At 39.3% G+C, this 18,461-nt stretch overlaps 1 long non-coding RNA gene across 1 annotated transcript in view; it reads right to left on the reverse strand.

Moving 5' to 3' along the window:
- The window catches only part of LOC139696461 (uncharacterized), a 452,594-nt gene that overhangs the window by 165,483 nt on the left and 268,650 nt on the right, over positions 1-18,461 (reverse strand). Inside the window, exon 3 of the long non-coding RNA XR_011702624.1 lies at positions 16,182-16,271. This is a non-coding gene — a long non-coding RNA (uncharacterized lncRNA). The remainder of the gene's footprint in view (positions 1-16,181; positions 16,272-18,461) is intronic.

Below are 18,461 nucleotides of genomic sequence, written 5' to 3' on the forward strand. Positions count from 1 at the left end.
GGAAGCAGGGGGGGAAGCAGTGAGACGATACGAATGCAGGTGCCCTGTGGGGAGGCCCGCCTAAATCGAGGATTTGGCACTCTCTCTCCCTCTCTCATACACATACACTTACAGACAGACGGGTAACGGCACACACAGAGACGGCATGCAGACACACACAGACACACGCAGCTTACATTCGGGGGCGGTGGGAGAGGAGAGATAGGGGGGGTCCCCCGAACATATGGCGCGGGTGACGTCAGCAGGCCTTCCACTGGCTCATCTTATCTAAACCCTGCGCACACACAAACACACACACCCTATTGCTTTCCTGCCCCGCTTCCCCACCCAAAGGCCCCGTCTACTACTCCCCGCCGTACGCCTCCTTCCCCCGCCGCCCCGTGGTCACGCCCTCCAGACCCCATCTCCACTCCCCACCATGGGGGGCTCTTGTGTGCGGAGTCAATCAGGGGGAGGAAGAGGAGGGGATGGTTGAGAGGGGAAGGGGGAGGGGGAGGAGGCCCCCGGGGCTGCGGGGACTGGAGGGCTGGTGGTGCGGATAGGGAAACGGAAATTATTGCCCTGCCGGTTATTTTCACCGCTTGGGGGGGGGGGAGGTAGCATTCGGATATAATTAACTTACGGCGAAACTAGCGAAATAATGAAACCGCTCTCATCCCCGGTTTAAATGTATGGAGTTCATTCCAGAAATTGAACATGATATCCTATGTATATATATATATACATATATATATATACATATATATATATACATATATATATACATATATATATATTATCTATATTATATATATATATATATATATATATATATATATATATATATATATATATATATACTATATATATAAACACAACCATGGTTATCTGCTCGTTTTATTTATACACATGCATATATCGAATTAGTTTCATTCTTAAGGAACAAGGATCGGAAGCCATTAACTCGTTGCAAAGGAAATAGGTTGTAGGGAACAAGTGTAATCTTCTTTCATTCCGTGTGTTTACATATATACACACGCATACTTATATACATGTATATATACGTATATATACATGAACAAACCCACGGAGTGGAGTGAGCTTTGCAGCGAGGACCTCTCGGTCCTCGTTTTATAAGAATGAAACTAATACGACATAACCTCTGAGTAAAATGAGCAGATACTTATGGTTGAGTAATTTCTTATTTCCAATGTTGATTCTTTTGTCAGTTACCCATAACGATAAGAAGATGATTTGGGCAGTCATGCATTCGTTGAGCTACATTTTTTCATTCGTTTGACGTTACTCTACGGGCAATCAATAAAAAAAATAAGTCAACCAAGTGTTAAATAATGAAATAAGGACAATTTGTAACTAAATAAACTAAATAGTACTGTCTTGTACCTGATGATGACTCTGTGAGTTGAAACGCGTCGTACGTTAAATAAACTGTGGAAAAGTGCAAATTGTCCTTATTTCATTATGATGAACTTCCACGACCTCAAGCCTGAATCTGTTGAACTTAAGTGTTAAATAATTATAACTCTTTTCTTTTTTTCATCACTCAGCTTCAGACTTATCATGATGTCAAAATTCGTCAAGAAATGTTTCTAGAAAATAATACGAAAAAATATTTGGCGACGTTTGTCATGAGGGATTGTGTTTTTTGCGGTAACTTGCCTACTGACTTCCCACACCGAGGGTCTAGGGTCGAGTACTGCCGGAACCAGAATGTTTCATCGTACCCCGAATCCTAATTTGGTTTTGAATTTAAAAGCACAAGTGTAATACGCCATCTGCCGAATAGTGCGATAAACAGTGCGACCATTTGGAGACTTTCAGCATCTTTCCAGCCTATCCCTAACGGTGGAAATTTAGTAATTTAGTCAACCTCAGTTGACTAAATTACAGCTATTTTCTACTATTATTATGATTAAATATTTGTCCTGAAATTGGGCAATCGTTATCAATTCACCATTCGCTGGGACCTGATCGAATTAAACTTTAAACGGACTTTTAGAGTAGCCTATGACAACATGGACCTAAAGATTAGCCGAAATTAAAGAACACCCGTTGTAAATGTAACGAGGACTACCATATCTCTCCGTTGACAGCTGTCGTCCGAGGATTTGGGAGTGAATTATGCTACTTTTTGTTGCAGGGACAACGGCATTAGATCAGCTCCAAGCTTCAGAAAATGTCTCTTGGGTTGGGGATAAAGTGTTTTTTCGTCATGATAAATTCGTATAAACCTCCAAGGCGAAAGAAATGAATACAAATTGTAGCCGAGAGAAGGTATGACTCTGAGGCATGGGACCTTAAATTGCTTAAAATCTTTTACTCCAAAATTGTGATTTATCTCATTGTAAACTCGGACTAGGTTTCTGCTTTAAGAATACATATCAAGCAAAAATTGTCCGACGTAAACATCTTATAATAGAATAAAAACACAGGTATGGGATGGGGTGCCACAGGTATGGGATGGAAATCAATATTAATAAAAAAAAGCTCATGCGATTTTCTAGAAAGGAAAAGGCTAAGCTAACCATTAAAATAGGAAGGCAAAATAGTAGGGACGTAAGGAGAAGAATTGCGCTAGGCAAAGAGGCCTTCACAAGGAGGAGGGAGTTGATGACAAGGACGTTGAGTAAGGATGTTAAGAAAAGACTCGTAAAAACTTTTATATGGAGCGTAGCTATGTACGGCGCGGAAACGTGGTCATTGAAGCAGGAGGATAGACGTAGACTGGAGGCTTTTGAAATGTGGGAGTGGAGAAGAATGGAGAAGGTGAAATGGACAGAGAAGAAAACAAATGAGGAAGTACATGGTATGGTGGGCGAAGAGAGGGGTTTGTTGGGTGAAATCCTTTGGAGGCAGGAAAAGTGGATGAAGGGGGTATTAACCGGCAGTGAGATGCTGAAGACTGTAATTGAGGGTAGAATGTTGGGCAAACGAGGAAAGGGAAGGAACAGGATAGTGATGCTGGACGGGATGAAGGGAGGAAGAAAGTACTCAGAGATGAAGAGGGACCTAACATGGAGTAGGATACTGGATTTTGTGTTTTGCTAGGAGTCACAAAATATTTATTTATTTAGTAGCTGTGTCCATCCAAAAACCTACCTTAACCGGTAGATTACCTAATAATATTAATTTAACCTCTGCTATGTATGTGTGTACCAAATGAGGCCTTTTAAGCTCAATGCAAAATTCACCTTTAATGTCTCGTAACTTTTTCCCAATATTCTTATAATATTAAATCCTAACCTCTAGTTATTTTGTCCACATATTCCCCGTATATGTTTCACCCAGGAGAGGTTACGAGTAAGGCCTTAGTGTTTCATCGAATCTATTCTCACCCATTAGGTATTTCTGATGCGTTAATCGTTCGTGAAGGAACTACTCCGATTCAAAAAGTTCATCACCACATACACAAAACATTGATAAATGCATTATAAATATGTTCATAGAGATATTTTTTCCCTTGCTCTCGTCGTCTACAGCTTATTTATTTAAATTTCAATTCAAAAGCCAACTTCTCTGTTTTTGATGATTAAAAAAACTTTGCACTTCCACATAAAGATTTAATGCTTCACGACCATGGTTTTGATTTTGCGCATCATCACCACCCGATGATGATGCGCAGCATCAAAACCGTGGTCGTTAAGTAGAATAATCTTAATGTGGAAGTGAAAAGTTTCTTTTTTTACCCTCATCATAAAGTAATTTCACAAATTTAAACCTGAAACTGTTACGTTTATCTGTTTTTGGATTAGTTTATTTGTAAACGTACCCTAAGAGTAACCGGTAGAACAACTTTATGAAGTAATAATAACCCTTATCTCTTTTGTGACCCGTTTTTTAATCCATTCCTTGCTTTGTCGACCCTGGTAATTTTTGCACAGGGAGAACTTTTAACAGAAACGTGGGGAGAAGAATAACAACAATAAAACAATTACCGGAATCGCTTAACCGATTCGATAAAAGCAACCATTCTTTCTGAATAATGACCAATTATTGATCTATTATCACCATTGTTCATCAACTGAAAATAGTATTTACATTTTAGTAAACATTACCATAGAATTTGGATTTTGGATTAGATATCCGTTGAAGAATGTCGCGTATAATGGATCAATATTTGACCAAAAATCCGGTATAATTTAAATATGATTCATATTAAACATTTTGGAAAATAAATCAAGAAAGTTTTTTATTTTAAATATTTCTTGGTTTTAACAAATAAAATGGAAAGATAAAATATACTTTAATAGCCATTTAGATCTTCTTAAGTTTTTTGAGGATAAAATAACTGACTAAATGTGGGCTACAGGTGACATTTCAACATCGAAATTCATCGAGAATATTATAACTTATTACCAAACATTAATGCCTTAACTTTATCGATCAATTGACGTAAGGAAAAAAATGTATGCATAATAGAAGTGCTTGAATAGCGAAAAGAGGAAATATATTATGCGTGGATGTGAATAACCACACATGAAACCGCGTAGAAAAACACATTCAAGTATGTGTTGACGTGAAAACCATCTCTACTGATGGTAGAGTGTATAGGACATAACACGAAATTGAAACAATGTTTACAGTTGATATTAAAGAGAGGTATGGATAAACAAATAGTCTTTGAAAAACAATGAATCAAGTCGTGACGTTAAGTTCATGAATGCGTTGTACGGGAAAGTGTAACGGCAGCAGTTACATCGCAGGGAAAGTAAGAAAAAAATCAATACGAGAAACGTAAACGGAGGTGAGGATACACCGAGTAGGGACACGGCCAACTGCTTGGCTCGATACATCAAGCGCGTTATATGTCCAATATGCAGCAGCAGCGTGAAACGACGTTAGATTTACCATTTCATCCAGTAGCTTGGTTTACATTAACAGATATATACTATATACATATAATCACACACACAAGCACCGTGCATGTTGTCGTTGTATGCAGCTGTTTTTAAATATATATATATACACACACACACACATATATATATATATATATATATATATATATATATATATACACACACACTCACACATACACACATATATTATATATATATATATATATATATATATATATATATATATATATATATATATATATGTATATGTATATATTTATTTATTTATACATGAAAATACCTGAAAAGATATAATTAAACGGTTTGGTGGCACAAGTTAAAATACCCAAAAATATTGATAACATTAAAAAGAAAACTAACCCAAAGATTGAAATTTTGGCTGGCCCAAGTTCTTCAACGAAATAAAAGACATTATTCAATCATCTCATCTCATTTGGAAAAATGGATTAAGGGTGTATTGGTCGGCAGTGGGATGTTGAAGACTGTAAGAGAGGGGGACTGTTACGAAAACGAGGAAAGGGCAGGAATAGGATAAGGGAGTTGGACGAAATGAAGGGTGGAAGAAAGTACACGGAGATGCATGGGGTTTGGGGCTTCTTGTAGAGTAGGATGTTGGGTTATGTTTTGTTAGGAGAAAAAATATTTATTTGGTAGTTGGGCCCATCGAAAAACCTACCTCAACCGGTAGATTACCTAATAAGAATAATAAAAATACATATATGTGTGTATATATGTGTGTGTGTGTATATATATATATATATATATCGGCATGGAGGAAGCTAAAGATAGTATGGAGAAGGACAGAGAGAGAAAAGGGATGACAGAGGAGAGAAGGAAGAAAGAGTTCGAGACGGGAGAAAGGGCACCGAATTATGTGGAGGGACGGGTAAAAAGGAAGAGGAGTTTGGACCACGTGCGTGGGGTCAACTCATTCATTTCCACTGGAGAAGGAAGGCAGGATGGTAGGGGAGCGGAGATGCGGAGGGAGGCCCAGAGAAAGAAGAAAAAAGATATAAGAAGTGACTCAGGCGCCCAATCTTCCATGCCCTCGGCCGTGCGATAGCAAAAGCCCGCGTCTGGGGAGATCGCGGAGAGACCCGCGGGGGTGGAACAAGGGCGAGGAAGACGAACACGAAAGGGTGGGAGTGGGTGAGATCCCAGGAGAGGGAAAGAAAGAAGTGGTGAAGAGAGAGGAGTTGCAGGAGAACTCTTTGGATAGGGTAAGAAAGGAGGGTTTTTCAGCCGGGCCCATCTCGTGGGAGAGGCTGTGGAGGTGGGGATAGGGGATTGAGGGGAGTCGGGGGTCCCGCATGGTCAACCCACCTATCAATTCTCTCCAGTACCCTGGGCTTACGCCTCCCCGACCAACCGCCTGCGGCTTCATTCCCTCCCTCACCGAAACCCTTGCACTGCCCCTTGCTCTCTTATCCGCAGATCTATACCCACTCGCCCACCCACGCCCCCTTTTAGGAACCCTTTCGCCACGAGGTAGATCAAGAGCGCTTAAAACGATACGGCTCACTCGAAGAGTTTTCGTCAGACACCCACGGTATGACGAAAAAATATAACCTCATCTTAACGGTTTTGAGGAGAAAGCCGTATGAATGACGAGGAAAAAAAAGTATCTTCATAAATATGCAGTTATTCCTGCAATAGTTTTCGTTCGAATTATGTTACTTTAATTTTAAAGAAAACCCTTCGAAAGCACATATTAGCGACCATCAACCCTAAGGTCGGTTTGGTAGGTGACGATTGAGTTCACCCAGTACTGAGCCCGACGGCGTGTGAAATTCACGCATCGGGGTAAGGGGCCAGTTCCTTTCCCTGTGCCGATTACAGTTTCCCAGGATGATCTGGCTAACCAAAAAATTACATAGCTTAGGTGGAGCTGCAGTTGCCCGGAGAGGCTGGGAATCGAACTCGGGCCCTTCGGTCGGTAGTGCAACGCCTATACCCATGGATTACCGCTACCTGATATCTATATAAGACCTCGTATATATATGTATGTATATATGTATGTATATATGCACATATATATTTTTATACATATGAATACATATATATACATGTGTGTATATGTATTGGTATATATATATATATATGTATATATATAAATATATAAAAACACAGATGTAGATTTTTAGAATATAGAGACACAAAGAAAGGACACTCACAATTTGTTATTTGACGTTTCGACAGCACGGCTGTCGTCTTCAGAATCAATATATATATACCTGTATATATATATATATATATATATATATATATATATATATATATATATATATATATATATACACACACACATACTCACCACCAGACCAGGTTAGTTTCGATAAATTGACTCTTTCGCCAAGAAACTTCACTGGAAAATGTTATCGCATTCCACCCTTAGCAGAGATGCTGTTCATATGCAGTTTCTGTTTTAATAGAATTCTATTCAAAGGCTTCACCATTTTCTTTGAGTAAGTTCATCATTGTAAGAAGATTGTACGGTTCAGGAAAATAATGCGGTCCTTCCTAATGATATTCGGACCACCGATAAGCTTAGCTCTGCAGTGCTCTTCACAGACATAGATTGGAATTCTATTTAGTAGGCCGAACTTAAACGTCATCTTGTCCAATCAGATAGTTTCTGTGGTCAAATTTACGTCAGTATCACTATTTTAGTCAAGAGACTTTATATACGTACACGATTTTGAGCACTTAAATACATTTATAATTCTAACTCAGGGTCCTTTCAATTACTCCAGTCAGCAAATAAGTGAAACGGATTTTCGTTCTTGATTTAAGTTGAGTATATTCAGCACGTAAACGCCACGTTCCTTCTTTTCAATGATCTCTCACTTAAAAAAATATGAATTCCATAAAATACACGAATCGCTCTACGTCTTATTGATTAACTAATGGATGAGGGCCTTGACATTCCCAGGCTCAGCTCCTACGGGCTGCTTATGTCTGGTGCATGGTGCTATATGCAGGCGCTTCACCCCCATTGTACGACGCCCGACAGCGTCCCACTGAATAAAAATCTCATTCACTCGCTCCGCCCCCATGCTGTGAGGGATGCTGTGCTCGGGCTCCAGCCACCCAAGACATTTGCCACGGTGACGTGCTCCCGTGACGGCTTCCAGACGCCTGACTCCGTGCACGTCGGCGCCTTCGAGGCCCACGCACTTTATATTTCAAATGCCCGCTTGAGTATAGTCAGAAATTAGGCAGGGAAATTTTTAACAATATTGTATTCAATTATTCATATCCAAAGAACATCTAAACGAAATTGTTTGTAACTAATGTTATCTTTTTTTGTATGGGATCATTTGCATAAGATGTGCACTCTTTTCCAGATAAGTAAAATACATATTCTGACGTGTTCCAGTGGGTTACGTCAACTGAGCGTGATAGGATGATATGATTGACTCTACCATATGGTAGAATCATCAACCATAGCTCATGTATTTTGTTAACAATCTTCAAATATTCCTGATACGGAATTCACGCTATATATAATAAATGCATACATTTTTCTAGGATAAGTCCCTACTCCGATGAAATAACGGGAACTTGCCAAGTTTATCAAATTAGCATTTATCCTAACAGGAAATCGTAAACGGAAATTATATTCTTAACATATTTTGATCAATAATTTGCACAAAATTTTAGATTCTCCGTCACCAAAAGCAATATTGCGTGATAACCCTCCCATGGGGGAAAAAATACAGTTTAAAGCTGCTAATTTATCCTAGACTACTTAGGTTCATCACCAAAATTTTTACAATTCCTAACACAAATCTTTAGCAATCCAGCAGATGGGAGAATGTTTCCGATGTAATATACAATTATGACAAAATATTTGGATTACGACTCGTCTTAAAAATGTTACCATATGATGTAAATTTAAGCTTTGATGAGAGCAACTCTCTCGCGTATATTAGACATTTTCCTACGAAATGCAACATATACGGATAGTGTTTCGTGTACAAGGCTGAACATTGAGGCTGAACATAAAGGCTTGACCCAAGTGATAACGACAAGGATGTCAGCCGCGTACTGAAATTTCTTCGCGAAATCGGTATTTTAGTGGGTAATAATTTTAAAAATGTAATATGTATCTTATAAATGCAATATAAATTTTATTAATGGAATAGTCACGCAAGTTTTCCATTATCAGTTCATTTTTTTTCAAACACATAATGTCTTCATTTTTTATCCTTTCTCTTTACAAATGAAAGTTTTAACATATACTAGAATAAGTAGTGCATTGTGACCATAATAATCAACTAATAAATAACAATTGAGTAATACTACTATTTATGCCAAGGTTTCTTAAATTTTCCTCTAGCTAAAAATAACTATATCTTATATACCCTATAACTTAGGGTATAATCCTAATGACCCTGATCGGTTCATTGATTTAAATGAATCTATTTAGAATGTACCATAAATAAACTAAAATTATTGGTAACTCTTCTTTACCATAATTAGTCTAGCATTGCACGATAAAGAATGGTAGGGGTGTGGCTATCCTCAGCTCAGTCCCATAGGCTCCATCCGAATTTACGAGATTACACGATCTCCACCGTATACAGCGCGGGCCGCCATCTGTTGACTATTAGGAAGGTTGACGATGAAGACAATGTTTTGGTTCCAGCGTGACCAGACTGGATCGGATATTCTCGTTTCTCCTGCGTCGTCAGAAGGCCTTGCATGTTGAGTTGCGAGACTACGAAATCCATTGTTTATGGGCGACTCGATACATGCGACCCTTACTGCCAAGAGCCCCTGGGTATCCAATGATATTAAGGCTAAGGCTGCGTAGTGAAAGGGTTGAGAGAAGGGCTACACCGGCACAATGCCTTCCTCTTTTATCCTTAAAATTGAAATAGTGGACCATTGAAAAAAATGACAAAGAGGTATTCATGTTTTTACAAGGAAAACTCCGAGTTTTATGACACAGATGCGAGTCAAAGTATTCATATTGGATCGAAATTGGGTGGGAAACGGTGAGTGAGTAACGGACACGATGACTCGCCGGTTAAGCAGAATTCAACGGAATTTCAAAATAAAGGATGCCATGAATATAACTGATATGAAGATTAGAGAAACACAGAAGTCATCATTAATTGTCATTGAGTAATGTCAAAATAGGTCTGATACCATAAAAAAAATTGTCACCAAAATTCAACACTATTAGTTTGAAATATCTAAACTAACAAATATTAATAGGAATAATTTTTAACTTCGGAAAATTTTAATCATTTTTAATGCGAAAGCTGTCCGATGCTCACATAAAATACATACCTCTATATGCGAAAAGACTATTCAGTACATTGTGCTATTATGCTACCTTCATACTTAACATTATAAGTATAAGAAACAGCATTTATGATTATTACTTTTATGGATTAATTAGAATTTCTAATATAATTGGACGACACGAACAATACGTTTTACCTTAATATTCTCTTGAATAGGTCGTTATCTATGACACCGCGGTTTGTTTCCATAAACCTAATTTAACCTCACGTGAGAGATGAGAAAAGAACGACAAAAACATAAAGAGAGGAGGGAAGAGGGAAAACCTCATTTTTAATGCGGAAGACGTAAGGGAGGCGCGCGAAAAGGCGGACGAAAGCCCCGGGGAGAAGAGAGCGTGACTTGGGATCGGACTGTCGACCAAGCTCCGGCTACATAATCTCAATCTCGTCCCTCATCAATGTCTACAATAAATAAACAAACGGACCCCAGTCTCCTTCTCTCCGTCCCGTTCCTTCTCGACCCTTAAGACCCTCTTCTTCTCTCCTCGGTTCTCTCTCGACAAAGCCCTCCCCCTCCCAACCCTCTAAGCCCGAAGGATAACGGCGGCGTGGGACTTGGTTACCCCATTTGCAGAGAACCGTGCACGACCCCCAAACACAGCGGGACCATCTTTGAATGACGTCACGCCATTTTATTAATAGGGGGAACCTCGTTTCTTCCCCCCTTTCCCATTACCTTTTAACCCCTTCGCACCATCACGAATCACTCTCCACCGATCTCCACGGAAGTGACGTCAGGAAGCGAGGGGGGGGGGGAGGGAGAAACACCTCGAAATATTCAAGTTGGATCTTTGGGTGGGAAAGTTTGAGTGAGTAATGGTCACGATGACTCACCAATCTATTTCCCCTTGAATTATTCTCCCGAATCGTGAGGTTTCTTCGTGTGGCTGCACGAGGAAGAAAAAATAACAAAATTTTGTTCTCTCTTTCTGTCAAACCGAACCCTGGGTGAGGAAGTATTCCTTCGGCATAACCGAACGATTACATCTTTAATGTACCATCTCTGCTTCAATCGACAGATGATCCCCTTTCCCTTGAACCGCTTTCGAGATAAAATTCTCCGAATTCGAGTTTTAGCGGAAACATGACCAAAGACGAGAGAGGCGAGAGGAGATGAGAGTCACCTTTGCAAAGTTTAAGTTCCACGCTAAGAAAAAGGGAGGTGAAGCGGTAAACCAGCCATTTTAGGGATGATACATATATATATATATATATATATATATATATATATATATATATATATATATATATATATATATATATATATATAGACACATCAGGAAAACAAAGTTTTTTCGTTCTCACATTAAAAAATACCTTCTCTATATGCATTTCGACAAACTTAAGTTCATATCCGTGTAAAATGTATGACTCATTTTTCGCCACTATAAATTGTGTACATATATTTTAATGATTGCCTATCTGTAATTTAAACACAACTATATTGTATAGTTTTTCAACATGCTTAAAGCGTCTAAAATGAACCATTACGATAGAAGAATAGTCCTATACCTTACAAGAACCAGGTGACACTCATGACAATGAAAAATGGAAGAAAATATAATTGAACATAAACAAAGTAAATAGGGTAGAATGTATCCTCTAGAAAGTTCTAGAACAAATCTGCATTTGCATAATACCCCGCATGCCGCCACAAGGGCATGTGGCGGGGGGCGTTAGGTGATACCAGCCATGCATGCATAATCACAATCATGACACATCTACACAAATATCAGTTTGATCGTACACTGGAACAAAGTAAATCACATAAAAGAAGGCATTCACATGAAAGAATATTCAATAGCCGGATACATTCAAAGCACGCCGGAAGAGTTTAAAAATATGGGTCTATTTGAAATAGATATAGGATAAATACTTTATACATATGCACTACAAATACAACTTATCTCATCCGCGTCTCGGTCATATCCATTTTGATCTCTAATGGTATGAAGATTAGACATTTTTCTACCATCCAAATTAAAAAGGACGCGAAACAAAGAAGAATCAAAGGTTAGAGGGAATGAACATTGAATTTAATTAAGAACTGAGGGCTGCAGTAAGCAAATATTAGGATTGATGTACTGATAATGATATATAACGTTGTAATTTGACTACAAAAGCATGATTGAACTTAATTATACAACATGAACGTTGATTCTTCCATTCTAAGATATTTCCCCATTTGTTTAATATTTATTTACGCATGAAATATAATTCCTGTAAATTTAAATTTATGTATTTATGCTACGAACACCTTGAACTATTCAATTCTTGTCCTCAGAGTTATTTTATTTGTCATATTTTCGTTAGACATGAACCTTACAATTTGATAATCATTCCCTTCTTAATTTGTATCCATGATTGTTTTCGTACACAAGTCACCACGCAAGATACACGGTTATCCAGAAGCAAAATCTTAATCAACCATATGACAATAAGTTGAAACAAATCATTATTGCTTATGCCAAATCAGTGAACGACTGGGCAGACATCGGAATTCATCCACTTTTACAGATCCCGCAAAACATCATCCAAACTCACCAAAAATAATCATATACATAATAAGAGACGGCACCGGTTTAGGTCATGGATATTCAATTCGTATAGATATATCCCGTAAACGCATTTTATTTGAAGGTTAACATAACTATGACTCCTGAAACTGTGAGTATAATTCACATTAAATCTAATCATAAGTTCAAGCGGAATATTACATGGCTCCTCTGGATTCAGACAAGGCTCTCCCACATACGAATATGGTTACATGCCGATTGTCAAAATTGTCACCCAGTTATTATATTAATATAACCTTATAGCAACGCATCGGGGTTTTCTCAGGAAAATACGCTCACATAACTAACCGCATAAAATATTTTGCCCGCGCAATAAAAATATGTCTATCTATAAATTGATCCGTTTATCTTTTATTGCTCAAACCATATCTCTTGTACGTAGTCACCCTGGCCCTCCTCCTACCCTCCCACCACGCTACTGCATTCTCTCCCCTCACCACTCCCTCTGCGCCGTCCGCAAACCCTCCCCCCACTTCCCTTCACTTGTCCCCCTTTATTTCCCACCATTATTCTCCTTCAACCCTCCTCCACGCAGGGAACACCATTCTCCAACCCATCCCCGAATACCCTTCCCCCTAGCCAACTCCCACCACCATATCGCACGCACGAAAAAAACGCATCCCCTGGACGCATGCGCAGTGGTAATATGGGGAAGGGTGAGGAGGGAGGTTGGCGAGTGACGTCAGAGAAGGGTTCTACCCCCCCTCTCCTTATAATCCTCCACACCACCCTCCTTTCACGACCATCTCCCGGCGGTCATTAGTGGAGAAGGGGGTGTGGAGGGAAAAGAGAGAGGGAGAGATGATGCAGAAGGAACTCCGCGGGGGCAGAGAGGGGTTTTGGGGGGTGGTAGGGGGTGGGAGAGAGTGAGGGGATGGGGGTCTGGGAGGAGGAGAGTGACGGTGTTAGGGAGGGGAGTGGTTCGACCGGTGTATCCCCCCTCCCAGCTCCACAATCATATTGCCACGTCGCTGCCCACGGGTCCGAGCCGGCGAGAAGACAGTAAGAGACGGCCGTTGGCCCGCGTGATTTTTACCTCCCTGCTCCCGTCCCTCACTCGCGTGCAATACTGGAATCTTGCACGGGAATGATAAATAAGAGTGCGCTGAATAAAATAGTTCGTGGAGGAAATGTGATTACTTAAAATACCACCTCCAACTCATTCATTTTATCCCCTCCTCCTCCTCCACCTCTAGTCCTCAGCATTCAATTCCCTCCTCCCCCGGCTCCTCATACTTACCCCCTCTCCACAAGATTCACCGGCGGAGCGGTTGCTACGCGACGGAATGTTAATGAAATCCTTAGCGCTTGGGTTCGCATGGCCGGGCGGTTGCGCGCGCTCGGTACCGCCCCCCCACCCTAAACCCCCCCGTTTCTGGGAGACGGGAGAGATCGCTTTCCGGGAGCCCCCCCTTTCCCAGGAAAATTTTCCGCGCCGAAGGATCGGACACGACGGCGTCGAGGGAGTGAACCGCGGGGGCGGAAACTTCCGGATTTTTCTCGTGGGTCCGAATGTTTTTTTTTTATTTCGTCAACGCTCGGTCTCCTTCCCGGGTTATCCGTCTTCGCTCGGAATTCGCAGGTTCTCTCGCTCCGGGGACGAAATGCGTTAGAATGAAACTTTGTTACGGGCAAAACTACCGACCCCTCCTTCCTCCTCCCACCTCATACCCACCCACCTACTAACGCTCCCCTTGCTCATTCCAGTTGCTCTAGAGGTGCTGTCGCGGTAGAGCTGCATTTATATTTCAATCTGCCGTGCGTACGCCGTCTTCCTTCTGGACGACCACGTTTTCAACGCGGATGAAATTTATAGCAGTGACCCACTCGTTTTGATCTGTTTTTATTGAAATTGGAATGTGATCAAATGACGGAGGGCATGACTGCAACGCCCATTATTCGATGCTCTGCTTGAAAGAGAATGAAAATGAATTTCAGTCATGTTTTATTATGAATTGGAAACGTTGAATTTGGTATACGAAATAAATAGATAACGCATATTGCAGAGTTCTTAGAAGAATAACCGATCGTCGTCCAAATATTTAATTTATGAAATTAATATTACCCATTCGGAAAATTTACAATAGTTACACGAAATTTGCTAACAGCAAATTTCGTGTAACTATTGTAAATTTCAGTTCCGTAAAAGTCTATTAAAGTACTATTTTCTCCATATATATAATAACCCACAAGCCACAGCAAGAGTATGTGGCGGGATAAGTGATAGGTCACCAGCCTGGCATGCGGAATCACAATTACGACACCTCTATACAAATATTGTTTCGACCATTCACTGGAAGAAGATTGATCACACGAAAGATGGTAGTTATCTACGAGAATATTTTGTGACAGGATACGTATATTCAAGTTATCCGGGAGGAGTATTAAAAATATGAATCTATTTAAAAAAACACTCCCAACAACTCCCAATGCTATTTTTATAAATATTTTTTGATCTTCAACGGTACGAGGAAAAAACATTTTAAATCTACCCGTTAAACTCCCTGATTTTACGTGCGTGATTTCATCTACCATAGTAAGTACGGGCTGGTAATGTCTTTAACGTCCTCCGAGAAGTGACCTGCCTCAAATTTACGCAGAAAATTCAAACTGTATTTTAATCTACGGTCAACTAATACCTTCTAATATAAAACCTCCAATAGTATCGTGATGCTACTGTCTTATTCAAAATACTTTTCAAACATCCAGCTACTTCTCGTTGCAGTTTAAAACTTTTTTCGTTCGTTCTAGTGCTAAATAGTTTTTATTTTATCGAAGGATATGAATTGGCTTTTCAAATTAAATCAACTAAATCATTGACTACATTGTGTAAACTGACTCCAACAATTGAGAGAAACGAGAATCAATATTTCCTTCACTTACCCCGAGGAAACCCTCGAAACCCTTTTATGTACAGTCTTTATGACAAAATAGCATGCAATTCCATAAAAGGTTTGCAACTTCAATTCCCCAGGTAACTGAAGGCAATGTGCTGGTCAAAGATAGAGATAAAATTTAAAAAAATTCTCATGGATGAGAAAATATCGAAAATGTAGATGCATGGAGCTGTTGAGAAATGTTTATTCCTGTAGAAAATTGTTATTCATGAATTACTACTCTGTATCATTTTTGATGATCAGTAAACAAGGTGTGCTTCAATGCCGAACGATTTGGCTGATCAAGTCTGTCTTGGTATCTACATAATAATCTGACCATTCTCGATTTCACTTAATTACTGCAAAATTATGCAAGCACTTTCTACACGGCTTGCAAGGTTCTCTTTCTGAGAACGTTTTGGTAGAACCGAAATATTCAGCTTTACGTACTAGAATGATGTAAAATGAGTACCGTTGAATGCAAATGGCAGGCACTTATATCGGCATTTTAAAAAGTGTCAAACTAACATATAGTTTTATATCAATACTTACAGATAGTTTAATGAGTTGCTAAGTTTCCTAGGTAGTCCAACTGGAGAAAACCAATGATCTCGCGAAGAAACTAATACAGCTATACTGGACCTACAAAGAGAAGAATACGTTATGTACCACAATTCAAGTGCAGGAACCACAAATGTACATGTGCCACAAACCATCAATTTTATTTGTTATATTGTCATTTCAATGAGAATTCAATATTGTTTACTCCTTTAGAGGAATTTGATATATACATTACGGATATACCCCAAAAGATAATTGTGATTACAAGAAAGAGCTGTCTACATCAAAAGACATCAACAAAGAGCACAATCAGGACTTTTGCGAAGTGTGTCTACATCTACATCAATACCCTGCAGGCCACCAAAAAGGTGTGCGGCAGGGGTTACAGCACCAGGAGGAAAGGGTAAGGGATGAGGGGGTTAGGGTTAATCAAATGGAAGGGGAAAGGTAAGGGGAACCTGCAAAAATAATATATAAATATAATCGTATAACCATGCGCAGTCGCTACCTTGTAGGTTAATATTTATTATGTCGAGCCAGCTCCTGGGGGATTTCGATTACAAGAATACTGGTCTCTTATTGTTCTTGGAAAAAATGACCATTTAAATCTGTCTGTCCTGCAGTCAATCTCTCTAATCTTACATTCGTGATCCCTCCGCCCGTAATACGTTGGGGTTCGTATTATGTTCTTGATGTCATCGGAAAAGGACCCATCTTTAAATGTTTTTAATAAGTTTAATCTATATTGTAAACGCCGCTGTGTAAGGGAATCCCTGCCTAAATTTTCTAGCAAAGTAGTTACGCTACTGCGTTGGTCATAACAATTTTTGACAAATCTAGCAACCCTCCGCTGAACTCGATCCAATTCCGAAATTAAATTTATGTCTTGAGGATCCCATATACTGGCAGCATACTCTAGGTGGAGCCTGACTAGGGCAAGAAAACATCGTTCCTTCACGTTTCCGTCACATTTGTCCTTTTGTACGGAAGAGAAACATGGGCGAGAGGGCCCCACTTGGGTAAACGGATTGAGGCCTTAAAGAGGAGATGTAAGAATGATGAAGATTACTAGATGGACTGAAAAGATTTCGAACGAGGATGTGCTAACAAGAGGCGGAGAAAGAGAGAAGGAAACAGCAGTAAACGATAGAAATAACAAATGGATAGGACATATTTTAGCAATTGAAGATCTAGCAAATTTGATCAAGGACGGGATCAAGGAACGAAGCTGCAAATGAAGACCAAGGCGGCAATGCATCAATCGATCACATAGCGATGTGAGTTACCGTGGAAATGAAGATGTTGGGACAGAATTAGAGATAAATGGATTGCTTATCCAAAACCAGTGCTAAAGATGACCTAAAGAAGAAGAAGTGATAACTGGCGGACATTTCGTAGGAGCAAAATAAAAGCCATTACATATTTGTTATGAGCATAATGAAATCTCACACGCGCAAACATATATTTTATCCTAAAGCGTATACTATACTATATACAGAATGCTGGCAACCCGCAGTTATGTAAAGTACTCATATAGCATAACTCACAGGATAACCATTTATTTTACTGAGCATATTGAGTCTCCATCAGCATTGCATTTCCTAGCGGATACTAGTAAATCACTTTATCTTTACCCAAGTACCCGTCTTAATGCAAGTAAGTTACATGCTTTATATGCTGTAAAACTTCTCTACTATCAGTTATGCTAATAATCCACCTAAATGGAAGAAAGTGCTTGGGAAACGTGGCAACTAATTTGTCACTAGTTCACATTTCCCTGGTCTATTCATTTAAAGTAGGTAGTACTCGTATTTTATATTATAATTGTGGTGCAAAATATTTTCTGGGTTCCAAGAAAAAACTGACCTATATGGACCTTAATCTGCATTAATACAAATAAAATAACGGTAATCTTTTTTTACGAGTGAACATGAGCGTCAATAAACGATACACTTGACATAGGTTGTCTTCGTTTTAATTCAAACCAGCTAATTTAGCACATGACGGGATCTCAAAAAATATGTGACGGTATTCCTTGAGTACAGAATTTTCATATTTCCAACAAATGATGAATGATAACAGAAGGTTTGCCAGTAAACGCTCAAGCTTGAAAGAGATTTCATTTGATCGTTTTTTCAAAGCCATGAAATATTTCATTACTGAAGGGGAGAATGAGACATTTTACTTTGAAATTCTCCGCAACTTTTTCCAGAAGACTTAATATCTACATTTCCCAAAGAAAAGTAATTTTGTAATATAGTCGAATTTCTG

This window comes from Hetaerina americana, unplaced genomic scaffold (assembly GCF_022747635.1).
Source record: "Hetaerina americana unplaced genomic scaffold, ioHetAmer1.1.p SCAF_7, whole genome shotgun sequence".
NCBI classification, from domain to species: domain Eukaryota; kingdom Metazoa; phylum Arthropoda; class Insecta; order Odonata; family Calopterygidae; genus Hetaerina; species Hetaerina americana.